The sequence below is a fragment of the Alexandromys fortis genome, unplaced genomic scaffold (genome assembly GCF_014885135.2).
Source record: "Alexandromys fortis isolate MF-2015 unplaced genomic scaffold, M_Fortis_MF-2015_v1.1 scaffold_13, whole genome shotgun sequence".
NCBI classification, from domain to species: Eukaryota; Metazoa; Chordata; class Mammalia; order Rodentia; family Cricetidae; genus Alexandromys; species Alexandromys fortis.
The window spans coordinates 12,783,542-12,793,468 of NW_026067908.1; the positions used below are offsets into that span (position 1 = coordinate 12,783,542).

Genomic DNA, 9,927 nt, shown 5'->3' on the forward strand with positions numbered 1-9,927 from the left:
ACAGATGGTTGTGAGCCACCATGTGGTTGCTGGGAATTGAACTCAGGACCTTTGGAAGAGCAGGCAATGCTCTTAACCTCTGAGCCATCTCTCCAGCCCTATTTACTACATTTTGATAAATGTTATATCTCAGTAGCTTCTTATCAATTCAAGTCAACCAAAAGTATTTAGCAATTTCATACTTTTAAGTGGAATGTGCCAAGCTGTTAAATATTGAGTCTATACACAAAAATGAACCTTGTAAGAACTGAAGCTTACTTGACTCTCCAGACTGCAAAGGACTTACAGAACATCTACTAACCAGGCGGCATTAAAATCAGGAGTAGATCTTGATCACTGGACCTGTGTGTCCTGTACGACACACTCCAAACCATCAGTGACTTCCCTTAACCAACAATGTCTGATAGAGAGGAGTCATAGAAGAAAATGTGGAAGTAAAAAGGGTTTTAAATAGATTCCATTCAAATTGCGAAAACCCCAATCTGCGTTCTGGTTCACACACACCCATCACAAACCATTACCCTAATCAAGGACCCAGCCTGAACCCACAGGATGAGAGCTCTTTTGCAACACTCTTGCCAACCACACTTCCTCAGCCTCTAGCTGGACACTTCCAGAACAAGGGTGTCAGTACTGTGGTAAGCCCAAAGTACCAGTTAGAACTGTAAAAGCCTGATAATGTTGTAAACTGTTCATTCTCCGGGGAACTGTTCTGGAGAATCCATGTTAACTTCAGGGTATGTGCTCGTGTTTAACAACTACATTTCCTTGAAAAGATGGGATATGAAGGGCTGGGGAGATGGTTCCATCCATAAAGCCTGGCAAGGAAGAGAACTTCCGCTCAACCTCCAGAAGCCCTGTGATACGGAACCGAAATTCTTCCCTATGGATTTCCAATAACCAGCCGTGCTTGGTGCTTAGAAACTAATCCTTTAATTTAAAATCCCATCTGGTGTGCGTGTGTGCGTGCATGTGTGTGTGTGTGTGTATGTACATGCTTTGGGTTGTTATTGTTTTTGTTTGGTTTGGGCTTTTTTGCTGTTGGTGGTGGTGCTGGTGCTGGTTTTTTGAGACAGGGTCTCTCTATGTAATCCTGGCTGTCCTGAAACTCGATATGCAGACCAGACTGGCCTCCAACTCACAAGATTTGCACCTACCTCTTCCCCCTCCCCCCCCCAGTGACAGAACTAATAGTATAGGCCTCCACACCTGGCCCCCAGAAGATATTTTAAAACATCTCTCTAATCCCCTCCAATCTTCTCTTTTCCATATAAACTAGCACCAAGCCCATTAATGGATTGGAGGACTATAGATGAGTAATAATGAAGCCCTAACCATGGTACTGGTAAGGGATTGGAAAGGGGATACCTGCAGAAAGCTCAAACAGTGGGATCGGCAACATGGCAAGAATGTGTCACGAAGGTATATACACACAAGATAGAGTCCTAAATAATTCAGTACTTTGAAATGTGGCATCTAGGAGGACAATGGTCACATCAACAGAAACAAGGAAACTAAATGGAGAAGCCAAATTAAAAACAAAATCTAGTGAGGGACTGGAGACAGGGCTCGATGGCTAAGAGCACTGGCTGCTCTTGCAGAGGACCCAGGGGATTCCAGGACCCATATAGCAGCTCACCACCATCTGTAACTCTAATCCCAGGGATCCAACACCATATTTCGACCTCCATAGGCCAGGCATACATGTGGTACACAGAAACACATGCAGGCAAAACACCTATCTCCAAAAGGGAGGGAGGGGGGGAGGGAGGGAGGGAGGGAGGGAGGGAGGGAGGGAGGGAGGAGTTTTTAAAGTGAAATTAGACAGTGAGTTTGAAGTTTGTAACAAGAGTGGTTAAACTCTTTCCCAAGTCAACTTTCATTAGTCACTTTTGCCAAGAAAAACTTTACCGGCGTTGAAGGTAGTAACTACGTACCATTTAAACACAAAATATCATGCTCCTTCTCCAAGGCACTAAGAGAGCTAAAGCAAGCCATGAAACTCAATCCCTGCCTTCATCCACCTTATATGCTAATGGCACACCACTAAACAGTCATGTATCACAACACAGATACAAAGTGTGACAGGCGAAGCTTAGTTCCCCTTCCCGGTGAGGGCATTACACACAAATGGTATTACAAGGCCAACACAGTTACAGCTGTGCTGTTCAGACACAAAGACCAAGGACACACAAATGCATCTTTCTATTCTGAACATAATGCAGGGAACACTACAGAGAACACTCAGAAACTCGTTAGTGTTCTCAACAATTGTATCTATTGTTGAAAGAGTAATGCCTAAGTTAGATCACCACCCCAAAGAAGAGCGCTGTTTACAACAGACACAAGCACAATCACTCTGACTTACAAACAGAAATTGTCTGGGTTTTTTGGGTTTTGGTTTATTTTTTTGTCATTCTTAATTTTAAATAATATTACAGCAATTGGAAAATATACTCACAACCTTTAACCCTTACAAAGGCTAAAAAGAAAAAACCTGTAAACTACATATTCTTCAGCAGACATAAGCCCGAGTTCTCTGTAACTACACATTGTGACAAGGTTTACAGTATCATGTCTACTATAGTAGCTTTATGGCTGACTGATTTTATAATCTATTAAAAAGTAGTTTGCTAAATTGATAACATAACCACATGGGAAAAAAAGCATTTCAAATAATTGAATACAATACCTTTAGTGAAATATACTCTAAGGCTGTAAAATGGCCAAGTAATTTTTATCTGGTAGATTTGTTGTTGGGCACAATTAAGAACTAGTAATCTTAAAAGCTTGTGTGTGTTATAGGATAGAATGGGTAAGTAGATATGTTGATATGGTTGAGAACCTCAGCTCTCCCTGTGGTTAAAAAAAAAATAGAGAAAGAGATGACCACACGCTAAAGGACAGTGAGGGAAAGACAGGCTGTCACCAGGATGGGGAAATGTCTCCTTTAAGAGGATGCCAGAGAATGAAAAGGACTGACAGACAGAAATACTGCCGAGACAGACAGCAGCACAAAGACTGACCCGGGCAAGAACTGTGAATGGCTACCAAGCCATACAAAACAGCCAGGAAATAGAACAGCCACACGACTTCCAAGTATCACCTCACAGAGCAATTATTCAATGCAAACAGGAAAGTTAAAGTACTATAGTATACCAATGGTGGCGTGGTTGTGGGAAAACGAGCTAACGATTAAAACCTGCATGAGGAAGTACATGGAGCGATGCGTCACAATGTCTTCATCTTACCTTCAACTAGCTCAGTAAGAAAAAGGTGTCTATGTGTGTTTAAATACAGAGAGCACATCCACAGTAACCAACAGAAGCTCAAACGAGGGCTAGTGCTGAGGGCTAGCGATCTAAGTTTGGGCTGGAAGGAAAGGTGGAAACTGACCTGAGAGCAGTTGACCTCAGCTTAACTACTTCCTCCTCTACCCATACCGGCTAACAGGAATGCAACATTCTAAAGTTCACTAAGATTAAAGAAAGAAGTGATAATTCTAACAACTGATAAGTAACCACTGCCAACTAACTCTGTGTGTGTTCTGATCCACCTGGAGTCTCCCAGACTCCCCTGAGGACTCTGTGCTAACTCATCCCGGGACCACAACGACCACAACAAGCTAAGCTAGATGATGTTTTCTCCCAAGCCAAACACAGCTATCAGGCAATACAACTAAAGCACTGTTACCCAAGTCAGATGACCTCAGAGTCCGCTTCCTAACTACAGTCACGGGAACTCCGCGCCAGGGAGGGACGCCGGGGAGCCTGCGCACGCGCACTGTCTCTTCTGATCCTCATGACAAGGATAAAGTGAGCTCTCCCATTCTCAGTGTCTACGCTGCTTTGCACAACTCTGTGTGTCTGTATTCCAGAAAGTAACAAGACACCCTGAATTCAGACGTCCTGACTCCAGAGTCCAGCTACTTGGTCATAGACTCTAATTATTACCACTGTGAAATACGAAATCTAAACTGACTGTACTGACTCAGTACCCATCAGAAATCACACAAGTGAGGGAAGCCAAAGGAAAGTAGAATGTCTGCATTCCTCTATGTACATGTGTATTACTATAGGAGCCAAGGCCACAGCTACTCTAAAGGCCACAGGTCCTACTTCTTTCAAATGATGCCGCTTTCCATGAGCCTATGGGCGAGATCATTTCCATTCACACCACCACACTCAGCTACACTGTCGTGAACAGCTTCATAGTCACATGTAGACTCAGAAGAGATGCCAACACATTTTCAGATGCTCTCACTCACAGCTCCACCCCTCTGCATTCAAGAATAAAAACCCACCGGAAGAATCTGAGTGATAGTCCATTATTCAAATATAAGGAACTCAAGAGGCAGAGGCAGGTGGGTCTCCACGGGTTTGAGGCCATTCTGGTCTACACAGTAAGTTCCAGGCCTGACTACATAATGACATACTGTCTTATATACAAACACACACACACACACATTAAAGTAATGATACATAAGAAAAATAAAATTTTATATATTAATATAAATTAATTATAAATTAACAACATAATTAATAATGAAAATTAATCTTTACTAGCACTGCCACAACAAAAATACTAATAAAAAGGTTTAGCCCTGGAAACCTGATCTTTAAATGTTCTCTGTTTCAAAGCATGCAGCACAACCCATCCAGTTATAAGACCTTTGTCTCTAACTACCTGGGTGGTCACGTCTTCTCCCTCGCCTCTCATATCCGTCCACTTCTGCCTTTACCGCCACCTCCTCCAGACAGTCTCACCCCACATGTTGGGTTCTACCACTCTCCTGGCTTCACTCTTCCCCTCTATATTTCTTCCTCGGAAAAAAAGAGCATCAAGTCCTTTTGTAATAGCATTTGACACAGCTGACTTCAAATTTGACTACCTGCCCTCTCTAGTACACAGAAAAGTCTACTGTAATGGACTATTTTACTCACTGTGCGGGCTGGTTTTATGACAACTTGATACAAGCTAGAGCTATCTGAAAGGAGGGAATCTCAATTGAGAAAAAGCCCTCCATAAAATCCAGCTGTAGGTCATTTCTTAATTAGAGATCAAGGAAGGAGGGCCTAGCCCTTTGCGGGTTGTGCCATCCCTGGGCTGTCCTCCTGGGTTTTAAAAGACAGCAGGCTGAGCAAGTCATGATGAGCAAGCCACCTGCATCCCTCTGCATCTGCATCAGTTCCTGCCTTTAGGTTCCTGCCCTGTTTGAGTCCCTGTCCTGACTTCCTTTAATGATGAACTACAATGTAGATGTGTAAGCCACGCAAACCCTTTTCTCCAATATTGCTTTCGGTCATGGTGTTTCATCATAGCAACAGAAACCCTGACAAGGACACTCGCTACTTTATCTGTGGGACCTACAGGAATCCCTAGTTAACAAATAAAAGTTACGTGTGAGGTAAAGATTACAAATGGATTCATAAACAGTCCTAAAAATAAAAATCAGTTATAAGACTCAATTGGCAACATGAGGAGTACCTATTGACATAAATTCTGGTAACAGAATTTTGCAACTTACTCTGAAACTGAAGTACATCATAGAGTTGACAATTTTGGCCTGTTTAACTGGCAGTAACTCATAAGATAGTAGTGAATTTTGAAAGTTATTTAATCCTATGATTTGATTTAAAAAAAAAAAAGACAGGTGTATCTACAGGTCATCTACCTGCTCTGCTTCCTTCAAACCTAACAGGTCTCTAAGCTATGAGCCCACGCCACAGATCAATAGCAAAAACCTGCCAAGGGTTCCTTCACTAACGGCGCTCAAACCCCTTCCATTCTTAAACTCAGGATCTATGAAACTCAGTTGCTTCAGTCCGAAGTGACCATCGGTTCAGCCAAAAGCTTTTCTTCCAATGCAGGCATTGTATACCTGCTAAGTGCACTACATTGCCCACACAGAACCGTCCACGAGTGTCTTCCTAATCTCAAGCCTCCACAGTTCAGCTTCAGGAACCTGTGGTTCACTTTGTGCTTCCCCCTGGAATTGCTTTCCTCACACCATAGAAGGTACAGAGGAAATCACATCAGGCAGTGATAGGTGATAGGCAGACGATAAATACATATAAAATAGGTACATGGAAGTACAGATAGATGATAAATACAGATAAATAGGTATAAAATAGATAAATATGGACAGATATAAAATGGCTGCTTGCACATATTTACTGAGTTAACGCTCTATGCAGTCCAAGATAAAGAACAAATCTTTGCCCCTTTAGTGCATCAGGAAGCATCAAAAAGAACTAGACTTAAACTCCCCGAGTATTAGTGTCCTCGTTTGCAAAAATATCAATAACTGCTCACTGAGTTCAAATAATGTGGAGACGATGTTTTGAAATTATATAGTACAGAGATGAGTCCTGAAAGCAGGGCATTCTGATCAACAAATGCCATGATTTCTTTAAACAGGAAGAATCCAATAAATGCCTAGGAAATGACTAAAATCTCAGGAAAAGGTCATCTTGAAACTCAAAACTCTCAGAAAAATATATATATATACAATAGTTATGTAACTTCTTACCTTTTTTCCAATAAAGAATTCCATGAATAATTAATTCTGAAAATAAAAATGTTGGGTTTTGTTTGTCTGAAGAGGTCATATGTTTGTTGGGTGGTTTAGGATTTTTTTGTTTGTTATGTTTTTTGGGACAGACCCACTGTATGGCCAAAGCTGCCCTAGAACAAACTTAGGCATCCTAGCCTGGCCTCAAACTCACAGAACTCCTCCTGCATCAGCCTCCTGAGCACTGGAATTATAGGCATGCACCAATTCTAAAATAGTATACATTTATAGTCTTAACCATAGCCGAAAACATTTCAGATTAATTAGGAATATTCCCAACCTGGAAGGGTATGTTTCAATTCTGCTGATAGTTACATATTGTATCCCTTAAAGAATGACACAGGACATACACCTCTAAACCCAGCACTCTGACCCTGAAATAGGAAGACAGATTGAGGGGCCAGCCCAGGCAGCATGGTGAGACTATTTTTCAAAAAGAAAGAAAACTATCTATCAGAAACACTGTAACACAGTAATTATAAGAGGAGCCGCAAAAGTCACTTAGATTGCAGGGTTCCCAGAAAACAAGAGACAAAATATCTGGGTAACATTAGCACATAGCAATACAAAAATGTTGACCCAAGCTATCAGACTACACAGAACAAGCAAAGCTTCCAAACAGTTTTCAGTACATCTTCATCCAAGCTAGAGAGTTGGCTCAGTGGCTAAGAGCACTGGCTATTCTTGTAGAGGACCTCAGTTGGATTCCCAGCATCCACATGGGGGCTCATAACCATCTGTAACTCCAGTCCCAAGGGTTCTGACGCCCTCTTCTGACTTCAAGGGGCACCAGGCATACACATGGTGAACAGACACATGTAGAAAAACACACAAAGAAATAAAAAAATATTCGTTTTAAATATGTATGCATCCCATTTTATAGAAACAGCATCAATTAAGTGGCCTCTAGCCTCTTTTTACTAAATTATACAGCCCCTCACATTGCCCAGTTTTTAACTTCAGTTCTCAAAATCTTACGGCAGGTGAACCAGTCAATTAGCTACTGACATTGGACTAATTAGGACTCTTCCCTGTCTGGCCTTTAAAATTTGAAACTCAGAAAATACAGAGACTATATACATTTCAAAAGTCTTTCCAGCCCCTCTGGGTACTTTCCAAGACTCATAATCTATAAATTACAAGCAGCTGGCAGGAAAGGTCACTCCTTTACATCGGGTGACACCAAAACCGCAGGGGAATGTCGGGTCAGAAACGGTAAACAAACAGAAGAAAATCCCCACCTAAGTAATTCAAATATTAAAAAGCCCTAAGGCGATGTATTCTTAACTCCAAGGAAGCACTGAACTCCATGTGGGAAAGCAATCACTAAGAAACAAAAATGTAAGACAAAGAAACCCTGAGAAACATAAACTCAAGCAAAGTCGTGCTGAGCGAGTCATCACCTAGAAGATTGGTATAGTGAGTTACCAACTTCAAAAAGCCTCGTGTGAGAGTGAGAAACGCCAAACTAGTGAAGTCAGCAGAGAGTGGTACAGATCGGAGTTACAAACACTCCCAAGGGGGTAATGGGGCTATAGACGGGCAGATTGGGATCTAACATTTCACACTCGCACTTTTTTCTTTTAAACGGAAAGAAACTGGGGAAGTAAGACCAGTAGCTTAAGGAAGAGTCAGTGGGATGAGGTGGCTAGGGAATAAAACAGCTCCTGGTCTGGCCAAGAAGGATAGAACAGCTGGCCAGTGGAAGGCTTACAGTTCAAAGAGCGAGGGGGAACTGGGAGATGACCCGCAAGAGAAAGAAGAATCGAAAGAAGCTCCGACACCCTCCAGGAACCCAGACAGTTGGCCAGGGTCTGCACCACGGGCAGGGCCCCGGAGAACCGGCCATTCGGAGACTACAAACACTAAGCTCCAACCTTCTCCACTCCGCCAGACTCAAGCCGACCCCTGGGCGACACAGGACTGGATAACAGTACAGCTGCACAGGAGTTCCCACAGCAGGGCACGCTCCGGCTCCAGCAGCCACGGCGAGCAGCGCGTATACACCGCGGGAATTACCGGGCAGGGCCCTGTGCGGCCACCGTAGCACTGGACGCCGACGCCTCCGCAGGCCGCGATCCTGCCGGCAGCCTTGTCCCAGGCTCTAAGTACCCGGGCTGCAAGCTCAGAGCTCAGAGTTGTGCATCTGTGAGCGGCAGCCCCGTGTTAGGATCTACAGCTGTCCCCCGCAGCTGTAACTGCTGTATTTAAGCTACCAGCTGCCGCGCACCGCGAGCTTCTGCGGCCTCGGGACTACAAGATCCAGCATGCATAGAGCTCTGGGTCCTTATGACCAAACCTTCTTGGATAAAAATACTCAGATCTCTACACCAAGGCAAATTGTGGTTGGAGGTGCAGATTATATCCTGGTGGAGCATCTAGGGACGTGTGCATTGTTTTCACGTTCAGATTCTTGTCAGGGATTGAAATACAGGACCTGCCTCTTAAGAAATATGGAGAGAAATACCAAATAATGATAAAATGTAATTCTACTAATATGTCGTTTTCAGTAATGCAGACAGTTGGAGCAATACATAAGAAATAAGAGTAGAAACTAGGAGAGGGGGAAAAAAGACAGCCGATAGCTGGACCGCGAGGGAAAAGAAGGGAAGACATACAAACTATGTTGTGATTTTTAACAGTTTCACGATTATAATCCGATAATGTTTGGTTTTAAGACAGACTCTCAGAATTCGGCCAGGCTTGCCCAGAACTTGTGATCTTTTCTCAACCCCCTAGTGCTGAAATAAGAGACCTGTACTGTGACTCTGGGGAAATTATTTTAAATGTTCTTCTCATGAAAACAGCTACCTGGAGTTATTAGATTGATATTCACAGGGACAGTCAAATAATCACTGGAGGGGTGTGGCAAGACAACCAATGGAAGATTTATTAGCTTAGATAACAAAGTATCTGCTCCCTTATCTACTTGGATAGTTTATTTCCTATTTTGAGATGCGGAACACTCTCTGATGACTTAGAGGAGGTAGCATGTCTGTATCTCCGCTATCCCGAGGCCTTTTATAACTTTTGTAAGGACTTGTATGAGGGTTCTCTAAAGGAACAGAACTGATAGAATGAATATATACAGGAAGGGGATTTAGGGGATTTATTAGACTGAATGAAGTCTGGGCAGTCCAACAATGGCAGTCTCATGCTGGAAAGGCAAAGACTCTAGTCGTTGATAAATCCGTGAGGCTGAAGGTCTCAGCAAGCCCAGTCTAGCACTGGAGTCCTGGGAGATTCTTGGAGGGCTGTCTTCATTTGAATCCCAAAGAGGCTGGATTCCGTACTGGCAGCAATAGGACAAATGAATTTGCCAGGGAAAGTGGGGCCAAATGGGCATGAAGCAG

The 9,927-nt window shown here is 43.0% G+C and overlaps 1 protein-coding gene across 2 annotated transcripts in view; it reads right to left on the reverse strand.

Moving 5' to 3' along the window:
* The window catches only part of Atg4c (autophagy related 4C cysteine peptidase), a 68,118-nt gene extending 59,290 nt beyond the window's left edge, over positions 1–8,828 (reverse strand). Inside the window, exon 1 of one of the 2 annotated variants that reach the window (XM_050136283.1) lies at positions 8,594–8,828. The gene's annotated coding sequence lies outside the window, so the exon portion shown is untranslated. Of the gene's footprint in view, positions 1–8,451 lie in introns of both variants that reach the window. The other variant, XM_050136282.1, reaches the window with a different exon arrangement.
* Between the last annotated feature and the right edge of the window lie 1,099 nt (positions 8,829–9,927).